Source organism: Glycine soja, chromosome 16 (genome assembly GCF_004193775.1).
Source record: "Glycine soja cultivar W05 chromosome 16, ASM419377v2, whole genome shotgun sequence".
NCBI lineage: Eukaryota > Viridiplantae > Streptophyta > Magnoliopsida > Fabales > Fabaceae > Glycine > Glycine soja.
The window spans coordinates 5860274-5872783 of NC_041017.1; positions in this window are offsets into that span (position 1 = coordinate 5860274).

Consider the following 12510-nt stretch of genomic DNA (forward strand, 5'->3'; position numbering starts at 1 on the left):
ATTATGATTGGATGTCTCAAAACAGACAACAAACTCATAGCTCATCCAACAAACATATATATATATATATATATATATACACACACATACATATACATATACGTGTGTGTATGTGTGGCGAAATGTGGAGCGTTTGCTGTATTAACATCCAACAAAATTAGAGTCAATGATCTCAAAATTTTCAGACTTATTATAAGTAAGCGTGTATCCTTTTGTTCTCTTTAAGTAACACATCACGCATTTTGATGCCTTCCAGTGCTGCATTCCAAGATCACTCAAGTACATGCCCCCAAAACTCCTACGACAAAAGCTATGTCAAGACGAGTACAAACTTGAGCATACTTCAAACTTCCTATTGTTGACGGATATGGAATCTTTTGCATCTCAGTTCTTTCAAGGTCATTAGTGGGACATTGCTTGAGACTGAATTTATTTTCTGGTTTACTATCTGTCATGCCAAATCTATCAAGGACCTTATCGATATAGTTCTAAAAATTCAAATTTATCCAAACTAAAATAGAAATCAAGTTTCATCTAAAAGACGACACAACAAAAGTCTCAAATGAATCCAAATAAAACCCAATCTTCAACTTCAATCTAAAAGTTCCGATAGACTTTAAGAAATTCAATCTTCATTTTTGGCAAAGTAGTACTCAATTTCCTCAAGAAATTTCTTTGTACTTTGACCTTAAGAAATAGAGTCCCGAAACTTCTCTTGAATAGAATGCTTAGTGATCATAAGGCACATTCGGTTTGACCAATCCACCTCTCAAGTTTTCCTTCATTAGAGGTTTCTAGAGTAGAAATGGGTTATTCCATCCTTAGTGCCAAGTCCTCTCAATTTTTACGACTTCCTTCCAGAGTGGAAATGGATTATTCCATCCTCAGTGCCAACCCTTTGCAGCAACAATGATGCGAAACAACGACAATGGGTTGCCTTGCCTCAATCTCCAACCAGGGGAAATTAGGTCTACTTGATCACTATTTACCATGACAAAATAGATTCGTCACACCTCTCACACACTCCATGACCCACAAAACTCACTGATCAGCAAAGCCCAAATTTCTCATCATATCTTCTAGGAAATTCGAATCAACAATGTTGAATGCCTTAGTGATATCGATTTTGAAAGCCACTTTTCTAAGCCTCCCCCTAGCCTTGCATCTAAGCTGATGGATAATTTCAATAGCCACCAACACGTTATCCAAGATAGAGCGATCTTCTATAAACACAAACTATTCCTCATATACACACTTTGTGATGATTGTCCTCAATCTATTTAAAAAAAATGTTTGAAAAACATTCTATATGTTATCCTACGCGTAGAGAGAAAAAGAAAAAAAAAGAAGAAAAAAATAAGTATCATAAAATTTATAATATGATATAGGATGTTTAAAATGAAGAATAATTCATGTATCATTACTCATTTGTTAACTAGAGCTTTAACTAATATCTTGAAAACTAATTTTGAAAATATTAAATCGTGACAATAACCAATAAGAAAATTTTAGAATATTTACTGTGTCTTTAATCATACATAGGTTTATTTTCACATTAAAACAATGAACAATTTAAAAGAAAATTAAAACAATGAACACACACATAAGCTTCTTCTAATAGCTTAAAGAGTGGATGGAAGCACATTCCTTGGCCCGAGACAAACCAAAAATGCAGTTAATAAAATAGTCATTCACAGCATTTGTTAATTTCAAGTGGATTGTGCCGGCAATGCAAAAAATATGAGAAAGTCCATAATCTCCATGTGCATGGGGGAGGGGAGAGACAGTACTTATTGCATAGTTGAAGGCTTTTTGACTTGTAGTACTAGCTAGTACTCACCACAGTCACAACCAGTGAAGAAAGACCACAACTCAGTGGCGACAAATTCAAAGATTTCTCTTCTCTTTTAATTACAAAATCCAACATTACAGTACTTTATAAGCCAGCCACAACAACATGAAAAGACCACCATGACCAAGAGTAATAGAGAAGCTACCGTGTTCTTCTTTCAATCTCTTTTGACCACGCCCCCTTTGTCAGCGAGAATATTTTCTTTTAGGTCAATTTGTCGGTAACAGTTTTTAATTTCTTGGAGAATATCATATAACATATATCAATCCCACCAGGCATAATTACTTGTTTCTGATCAGTAAAATTATCGGATTTACTACATTCCTCCACTTTTCAACACATTTTGGCTATTTAGAATTGTCAGATAAAAATCAGACGAAATGGCGAATCATATTTTCAGTCAATCAACTTAAAATACACATGCATGCAAAATTTCAGCTATCCGATTTTTATCCAATTTACCAAAAAAAAAAATCCGATTTTTATCCAATAGTTATAAATATGCTAAATGCATTCACGTATTAATTTAATTTATTAATTTAAAACTGTCAATGAAATTGGTATAAAAAACTGTCAATGAAAGCCTTAAAAAAATCTGTCAATGGAAATTGTATTACTCATTTTATTTTCAACCAATTAACTGAAAACACTCATTCAAATTTTTAATGATCCAATCATCATGGAATAATATAAATAGAGTTTACTATTAACGAGTAGTTTATGATTAAATGAGAATAAAAAAATATTTTACTCATTTCATCTTAAAATAATTTTCATTTTAATTTATTTTACACAAACTAAAAAAATAATAAATAGATAAAAGAGAAGATAATTTTATAAAATTAATCTTATACTTTATCACTAATTTATTTAAGATTTTGTTATCTACTATTAATATTATAAAAAATATAATTAAGTAGAAAAATAAATAATATTATCTTAAAAAACTAAAAATAATTATTTTGAGATGATTTCTTTCTTGTATAATAATTATAATGGAACGAAAAAAAAAATATTTTTAGCATATAATTTTTATTTTTATTTTTCATATAAACATGTTGAATGTGTGCAAAAACAATTGCACTGAATCCGGTCCCAACATTATTTGGTAATGTGGGACATTAATTATTGAACACTGAAACAGAGAGAGAGAGAGAGAGAGGAGCATACACTGCGTATAAACTTGATGCATGCATGAGGCCACAGCAACACAGAAGTGAGTCAGCTGGCGCAACTGGAGTAAAGTAACATTTATCACTTTTGTCATTTTTTGTGACGTGCCTACAGTTTTTAAATTTTAGTCCCAACCTTATGCTATTTTTTATTTGCTTTGGTACTGATGTTATCAAGAGCATCGATTCAACAGTTTTTAAAATAAGTTTTAAAATAAACATTTTACTTTAAATCAGATATTTATATAACAGGATGTCTTTTCTGTCAACATTCATATATTTTTTTATCAACCAAGTTTTTTTGCTTTATAAAAACTAACAAATATATTTTTTTTTTATTAATACACCTAAAACTTAAACTTTAATTGTTTTAAGCTTTAAATGGTTATCAAAGTGCACCTGTGCTCAGCCATAAAAGACAAAGGCAACGCATTGACAAGTCACAATCCACGTGCCGTGGCATAGAGCAGTTTGTTTTTATCTTGTAGAATTATGAGATCCACAAATCAATGCTCTTTTGATTAATTTAGAGTTATAGTATTATATGTACTCCTGTAGAGTAAGTATATAATATTTTTTATTTTTTAATATTTTTTCTTATTGCACAAAAAATTATATAAATTTCATTTCTCTTGAATTTAGTACCTAGTTTTTACTTTTTCTTCTTCGATGTCGGTATCATGCATCAATCATGATTAATTAGTTCTTATTCTAAGAATTGGCTACAAATAAAATAAATATTTGAATAAGAGAAGAAAGACAAGTAGATTTTGGGCCCTGAAAGGATTGGAAGCTGACGAGAAGAGTGCAGTAAAAGAGAAAGATAATGTGAGCATCTGACATTTACATACTCTAGATCTTATTTTTCTTGTATATATTTGGTTGAGAGAATCAAAATCTGGCATAATCATAGTTAACTTTTTAAAAATCTACATTGTTAATTATGCTTTATTATTTTTGAACAAGGTTAATTATGCTTTACTGACTTGTTAATTGCATGTTAGTTTTTTCTTTTTGGTTTCTACGAAGTTATTCTAATCCCCCTTTGGATATTCTCTAGCAGTTTTATAGCATATATTTTATATACTAATGATTAAAGGCTTATTAAAAAAAATATACTAGTTGTTAGAGTTTTTCTTCATTGGTATGGACTTTATTTTATAAAATAAAATTGTATAAATATTATTAATTTATATTAATAATAAAATACATTAATGATTTAATATTGTTGGGAAACGTTGGATCATAATTTATCTTGCAACAGTTGAAAAGAGAAATAAGAATAATTATTTGGTTCACCTAGTATAAATTATATTTAGAGGCAAGTGAAAAATGAATTGCAATAAAAAGAATATGGAAATTACAATTACTCTTAAAATTGCCGATAAAGCTTTTTATGGTCATATTATCTCCATAAAAGTCAATATATATTGCCGCTAAGAATGCTTTTTTTTTTTTTTTTTATAAAAAGTGTATATAAGTTTTCTATATTAACAAAATCGTTTAATAATCAACTTATATCGAGTGTAAATCTTAATAAAATTATAAATAATAAATTTTATAAATTTAATTTAATATATAATATGTTTTTTAAAAAAATATAAGTAAATATTGTCAATAAGAAAACTATAAAATGTTTTTATTTTCATTTTATTTTATATACACGATCATTAAGTTGATATTAAAATATTAAAAAATTGAATTAAACTCATATATTATTTCCTTGTTTTAATTAATTTAAATTATTGTTCTATATGACATTATTCATATTTTCCCTCTGTCTGTCAAACAGCGTCGTGTTCTTTTACAGAAAGATTTTTGGATCCATATCATATATATAGCCCACTCTCTTTCTTTGGTGTTTTATAATTAATTTTATTTTTGTGAACCATCTAAACGATTCCATTCATTACTCGAGCTTAATTGAATATTTGTCAGCCTTTGCTATATATTTCTATTGCTGATTAATAAAAGTATTTTATTTTTTCCCTCAAAACAAAACAAAAAAATTGGCAGTACAGAATGCTAGAATTCGGTGCTAGTGACAAAGCCGACAGTCGAAATGGAACAAAGAGGATCCAATGAGGGACAGGAGCTGCCATGACATACTTGGATTTCTTTCATCCCACACTCTTTTGTCTCACTATCCTTGTTCCTTTATTTATCACTTATTTTAATTTCTCTATTTTAATAGACAAGAAAGTGTTATAGTAAGTGTTTTAAAGTACTAGTTAAAGAATTAAAAAAATAGGATTTTTTGTTACTGGATTTTTTTATTGAAAAATATAACATTGCATTTTACTATGATTTTCAATGCAATAATCTTATCTTGTATAACTTAAATTTTCTTTTATTTATTGATTCCTTAACTAGGGGTAACATGATCCTTTTACACATCAATGTTTTTTATTCTAATTTTGTTCATGAAAAAAAAAGTACTTTGACTTAAGAGTTGAAAAGTTATTGAGAGTAAAATGTTATTGAATTAAAATTAAAAATTTTTTATTACTTGTAACTTAATTTTTTTTTCTTTCTTGTCCTTGTAAAAAAATTATTTTGTTTTTTAAAGAATTTTTTTATTTCTTACCAATTATGTTTATTTTATTTTTTTCTTAAAGCAGCTTAGATACTCCACACACACAAAAAAAACAGTTTAGATAATATTTTTTCATTATTTAAAATATTATCTAAATCACTTTAAGAAAATAAAATAAAATAAATATAATTGATAAGGCCTGAGCCTCACTGATTACTTGTTGTAGGCTTCATTGTTAGATTTTTTTTGGTGGATTTGAAAGTCTAGTTGCTTAAAACCTATTTTATATTAAAGCTTTATATAAGTCTAACTTCTCTTTACATTAGACAATATACTCATATATTATTGAAAAAAAATTTATGTGAACCAAACTATAATCTATAAAAATCAAAATTGTTGTTACTCAAAGCATGAGACAAGTGTAGAAATAGGCGAACTAAGTTTCACAAGAGTCAAATAAACTTATATGTTTGACTCTTCATGTCCATATTCAACAAGACATCTCAGCCAGTTTTTAACTTTTTTTATTAGTTGAAAAACTCATTTGATTGTTCGACAAACAAGATTTTTTTAATAACTTCTAGCTAACATTTTTTGAAACGCTACTTGAAGGCTATGTGTTGGTAAAACTAGTTGAAAAGCTAGCTTATTAAATTAAAAATGTACAATAAAACTAGCTATTGAAATAGTTGAAAAGTGTAAAATATCAAAAAATAATAATACCATGATTTATTTAACAAAGATAACAAGGAAATCAATAAATATATTGAGGATAAAAGTGAAAGAAAATATAAAAAACCAAAAGTTAACGTCTTGAAAAAACGTTACTTCATGTAATATTTAAAAAAACCTAGAAGCTGCTAAAAAAATTGTTTTCCAAACAGGCAAATGAGTTTTTTCAGCTAGTAAAACAAGCTAAAAGCTAACTGAAATGTCTTATCAAACATAACCGAAACAATATTTTTTAAAATCCTAGCTTCTAGCTTTATTATTTTTGTCCACTCTTATCCTCGTTATATTTATTCCTTTTCTTTGTTACCTTTTATAAATAAATCATGATTTTATTATTTTTTTGTCATTTTACACTTTTTAACTACTTCAACGGTTAGTTTTATCGAATACTTCTAATTTAATAAGTCAGCATCCCTACTAGCTACTAACTAGCTTTTCAACTTCCAGCTAATTTTCAGTTAGTTTTGCCAAACATAACCTATGTAGATCAACACTCACAATATTTTTAAAAGGTAAACAAATGATACTCTCTCCATCCCAAAATAATTGTTGTCCTAGATTGTTTTACACAGATCAAGAAAAAATAATAAATAGATGAAAAGAATTATAATTTTACAAAATTAACCGTATATAATCATTAATTCATTTATAAACTTTGTAGTCCATCATTAATATTATAAATGGTTACAAGTAGAAAAAATAATTAATATTACATTGGAAAACTTAAATAATAATTATTTTGGGACCAATTTTTTCTTCTTACATAACAATTATAATGGGATGGTGGGAGTACACTATAATAATTTTAATATAATAATAATAATAATACTAAAGAAATGATTATAATTATATTTACTTAAATAAGCTAATGTGTTAGGTCTAAAACATGACATTTTTAATCAAACAAGCTTTTATAAAAGCTTAGGTCTTATCTTTTTTTATTTAAAAAATGACTTGACCTAGATCTTGTGTAGACTAGACCATAAACCCTTGTTGAGACTTATTCCTACCCTTATAAATATACACCTGCATTCAGTTACATTGATCACATTCACACGATCCCATTCAGCACGACTACATGGATTTAGTTTGTAATTAGATTATTTTTTTGATATTAGATGACCTATTAGAACATATATTATTTATTCTTATATTATTTTTATTTCTTATAAATACTAATTTAGGAATGAATAATATACTCATAACTCATCTGATTATAAATTCAAAAATATAATAAGTTTATTAATTTTTATAATAATTATTTTTAAAAATAATTTTTGGTGGTTGATAATGCATATTTATTAAATTGTTAATTAATAATAAAAATATGAAAATAAAAAAGTAATATGTATATATATGTGTGTGAATTACTGAACATTAAATATTAAAATTAAATGACTTGAAAAATTTATTCTTTACATCGCATTCAAATTAATACTGAATTCTATTGTAGGAAATACAAGAAAAAAGGTAAGTTTTTCTTATATTTTTTTTTTCCAGGAGAAGTGAATTCTATTGTAGGAAATACAAAAAAAATGGTAAGTTTTTCTTATAATTTTTTTGCCAGGAAAAGTGAATTCTATTGTAGGAAATACAAAAAACATGGTAAGTTTTTCTTATAATTTTTTTTCCAGGAGAAGTGAAATTTAGAGGTTTTCGTGCCAATAAAATCCTGAATTCTATTATGAATTAGTAAATTCATTGAAACAAGCTTTTGCAAAACACTACAATATTACAAAGCAAATATACAATCAACCAATAATTGTTTACCGTCGACAGGATCATCATGTACGGAAAGCTGGGAAGTATCTGCACGTGACATGATGGCAAGGAAGAATTCCATGTTCTCTTTATCTCATGGGGAGAAAAAGAAAATAAATACATGAAATAATAATTGAATAACATAATACTAAACCTAGTGAACTACTAGAAGTGTGGATGTTGCTGGGGGAACAGGGAGCAGCTTCTGTAGTAATCCATGTGATCCTTTATATCATCCCTTGTTTGGAGTTACGACAATTAATTGACAATTTGACTCCATATTGTTTAGCTAGTTCTGCCTGGTGCTTTTGTCTTATGTTACTATTTAATTAATTTTTTGGGGTGCTATTTTTTTTTTCTTGTATTTTTCTAATCCTCATCAATTCACTCATGTACAGTTTCTGGGAAAGTACAAGACGAATATATATATGTATTTCAGCACCGAATACATCCGTGGCATGGGGTGCCACTAGGTGCTCCTAAATGTCTGGCATATAGTCCCATACTTGCGGCTCATGTTGTCTTCGTTCCATCATTATTGCTGATCGAATCTCTATGCTAGTGTAAGTTAAAGACTTAAAGTTAATTAAATGCTTACATCGTTAAAATGGGGATGTGAAATTTTATGATAAAGTGCATGTTTGGTTGAACGTTTGAATAAAAAATCGTGAATATGAAAATATGACACTACACATAGTAGCTTTTATATTGACATGAGAATTTAACGTGGATTTTGCCAGATTTGATGGCAAACCCTAAGGTGAGCTTCGATACTGCAATGGCAATCTCTGGGCGGCAGCATGCCACAACAATCGGGCAGAATGATGGTAGCTACAATTGCAAAAACTTTGACGCTCAAATGATCAATTTGAGATCAAAAGGATGTGAAAAGTGAGGTTATGAATTGTACCTCGGGTGATAGGCCATTAAATAGTATTCACTTGGCAGAAAAAAAACAGTTATCCTACATGACGTTACACACTTAAACTACGCATGTATTTTCATCTTAATTATATTATTTTGTACTTGGTATATGTATTATGAGTATGTTGACTTAGTTTGGTTTGTCTAATATTTTTGCCTCATATTTATTCATCAAGTTAACAACTATTAATGTTATTTACAACAACAACAAAAAATTAAGCACATGAATTAACTAAACTAAATACATTCATATGAATATAATATTTTACTTAACTACTTAATCAACTCATAAAAGTTATTAAATTATTGGTTAAATTACTCAAATTTTAAAATTTTATTGGTCAAATACATTCAAATAGGTGATAATTGCTTTCCACACTTCATTTTGTTGAACAATTATCTTAACATTTTTTGGACTTTTGTTAATAAATCTTTGCTTTTGTAAATAAAATTGTGTAAAGTTAGTTTAGGAAATAAAGAGTTTTTAATGTTTTTGTGTGAATTTTAGAAGTCACAGGGACATTTTTGAGGAAAAAGGAAAGATGAACTACAACCTCAGCTTGCCACAACGAGCCAAGACCAAAGATCAAGTAAAAGAGTGTGAAGACTCATCACAATGAATTTGCATCTCGCCATAGTGAATCCTTAGTTTGAGACCAAGAACACGAGTAAAAGCTTGTCACGAGTAATATGTCAAAATGCTCGAAATTGAAAGAGGAATTCCTTGAAAAATTTTCGAAGGGGATTTGGTCAACTCATTTTTCCAAAAATAGGATTTAAGATTCAACCAACCGATTTTTTTAATCTTAAATACTATTTTTGAGCTACTTAGAGACATTTTTTTTTGGAAAAAAATGAGTTGATCAAATCCCCTTCGAGAATTTTTTAGGGGATTCCTCCTTCAATTTTGAGTATTTTGACATATTATGGACCTCAAACGGACATTCTTATCAAAAGTTACAACCGTTTCAAGTTTAATTAATTTTCCGTACCGAAAGTATGTTGTCATTCGTAATGGCGAAATACACTGTGCCTGCTGCCACGTGTACCAGCTGTATCGCCAGTCAACCTGACGGAACCATGTCTCGCTAGTGGTATTGGCGAATCCGCCACATATCACGTCCCGACCGTGTTTCGCCAGCCTCTTTGGCGAAATGCCTTTAAAAAAAGATCCCATTTGGAATTAGTTTCAAAAGAGACCCCTTTTGAAAAATAATTTGTAAAATTAACCTATTTGGTCAATTTCTCTAGATTGGCCGGCCATGTTCTAGTTGAACTCCGTTGTAATGTAATTGATTTGATTGCATGTTTTTTCTTTTTTATTCAGCAAGGGCTCGAAAGTCTATTTCAATGCATGTCTATTGTCACAATGAATTGTTCTTTTTATTGTAAAATTGGGAAGACTACGAAGAAAAAAAATACATTTACTGTAGCAATAATGTATGTAGTATTTTTAAACATACATTCAAAATAGACTTTTGGGTCCTTATTGAATAAAAAAGAAAAACATGCAATCAAATCAAAACAATTACATTACAACCGAATTCAACTAGAACATGGGCAACCAACCTACTAATGGGTTATTGTCACAACAAAAAAAAAAAAATATTCAAATTTAATTTTGACTTTTTTTTCTTTAAGAATTCAGCATTCAAAAGTTACTTTTAGCAATTTAGGTTCAACTAATGTTGATTTTGGTAGATCTACTTGAGGGACAGGGTCACAACTCTCGCTATAATTATATTTAATATTCACATAAATCAAACTCAATCTTATTTATAAGGAAAAAATAACTATACTCCGTATCACCTATATACCAGTTGACGTTTATCAATTATGACTACGTTGAATGGATGCCTATGATTAATTTATTATAAATTTATATTTGATACATTTTAACGAATTGTTTTATAAGAATGTATGCTTCATGGATACTGATTAATGCATCAAATTAGGTGGGGTTATTCTTTGCACATTTACCTTGTGCTAAGATGGGTGGTAAGACTCGACAGGATAAAATTAGAAACGAAGCTATTAGAGAGAGGGTTGGAATAGCGCCTATTGTAGAGAAGATGGTGGAAAATAGACTTAGGTGGTTTGGGCATGTAGAGAGAAGACCGGTAGACTCTGTAGTGAGGAGAGTAGACCAGATGGAGAGAAAACAAACAATTCAAGGTAGAGGAAGACCCAAAAAGACTATAAGAGAGGTTATAAAAAAGGATCTCGAACTTAATGATTTGGATAGAAGTATGGTACTTGATAAAACATTATGACGGAAGTTGATCCATGTAGCCGACCTCACCTAGTGGGATAAGGCGTTGTTGTTGTTGTTGTTGTTGTTGTTGTTGTATTCTTTGCACATTTACCTTGATGCGTTTTTAGCATGTTATAAATTAAGGATCACAAGGACTACTAACCACTTCAATTCTTTTTTTAATGACTCTTGTTGGTGTTACCATGCCAGCTTTGGTTTTCACGTATATTGTTGCTTAGCTCCATGTAGTATGTTAAGAACACTGGAAATTCTTTACATGCCTTCCTAGGATATTGGAGTTTAATAATTAGAATCATGCATGCTAACCTCTATTTATATATGTTTTTTTAAAACTTGAGAAGCCTTACATTAAATTGGCAAATAGCTGTAGTTATGGAACAACGAAAATTGCAGAATTAGAGTCTTATGTCAAGACAAATACAGAATAGTTTGAAGAAGTGGGTTTATTCAACTACTTATCCTTTATTTGAAGTATCAGGCATTTTAACTAGAAGAAACTTGTCTCTGCAATTTGTTTAACTTTCAATTCTGCTGAATTTTGGCTAGTGGCTACTTATTAATTAAGTTTTCTCTTAAATTATATGTTTATGTGATACGTACTCTAATAGTGTCACCTGATATTTTTGTTGTTGTTTCAGGACAACAATGTTGGACTGATTAAGCAGATTGTATCGTTCCAGTATAAACGAAATATTCAAAGGTTTATATTAAAAAAAAAAATTTCAAACGTTGACTTATAGGAGGTGTTTGGCAAAAGGGAAATTGTTAATTTTTTTAGAAATCTTAAGTTTTTTTATAGGAGAAATCTTAAGTTGAGAATGCTTGTTTTCATGTTTGGTTTGTTTTTCTAAAAAATAATATTTTTTGAGAATTTTTTTACTACATTTTCCATGAAAATATTCATATAAGATAGATGAGAATCTAATTTTTTTAAGTTAAAAAACGAGTTTTACTATTACGTTAATATTATTAAATTAGTTAATCTGATAAATAATTAAAGTTTGTGCTAAAAATACCATATCACTCTTTTGTTTTTAGGAATGAGAATATTTATGTTCAAGCAAATCATGATTCCCAAAATTCATGTTTTCCAAAAAATAATGATTCCGCCTCCATACATACTTGACCATTTCTCTTCAAGATATAGCCAATTCAGTGTAGCTAAATATTTCTAAGGAAGCACAAACGCATGTGCTACAATTTTAGTCCCCCACAATGCTGTAATTTAAAGAAGTTTTGTAGGATTAGCATTGTGTTA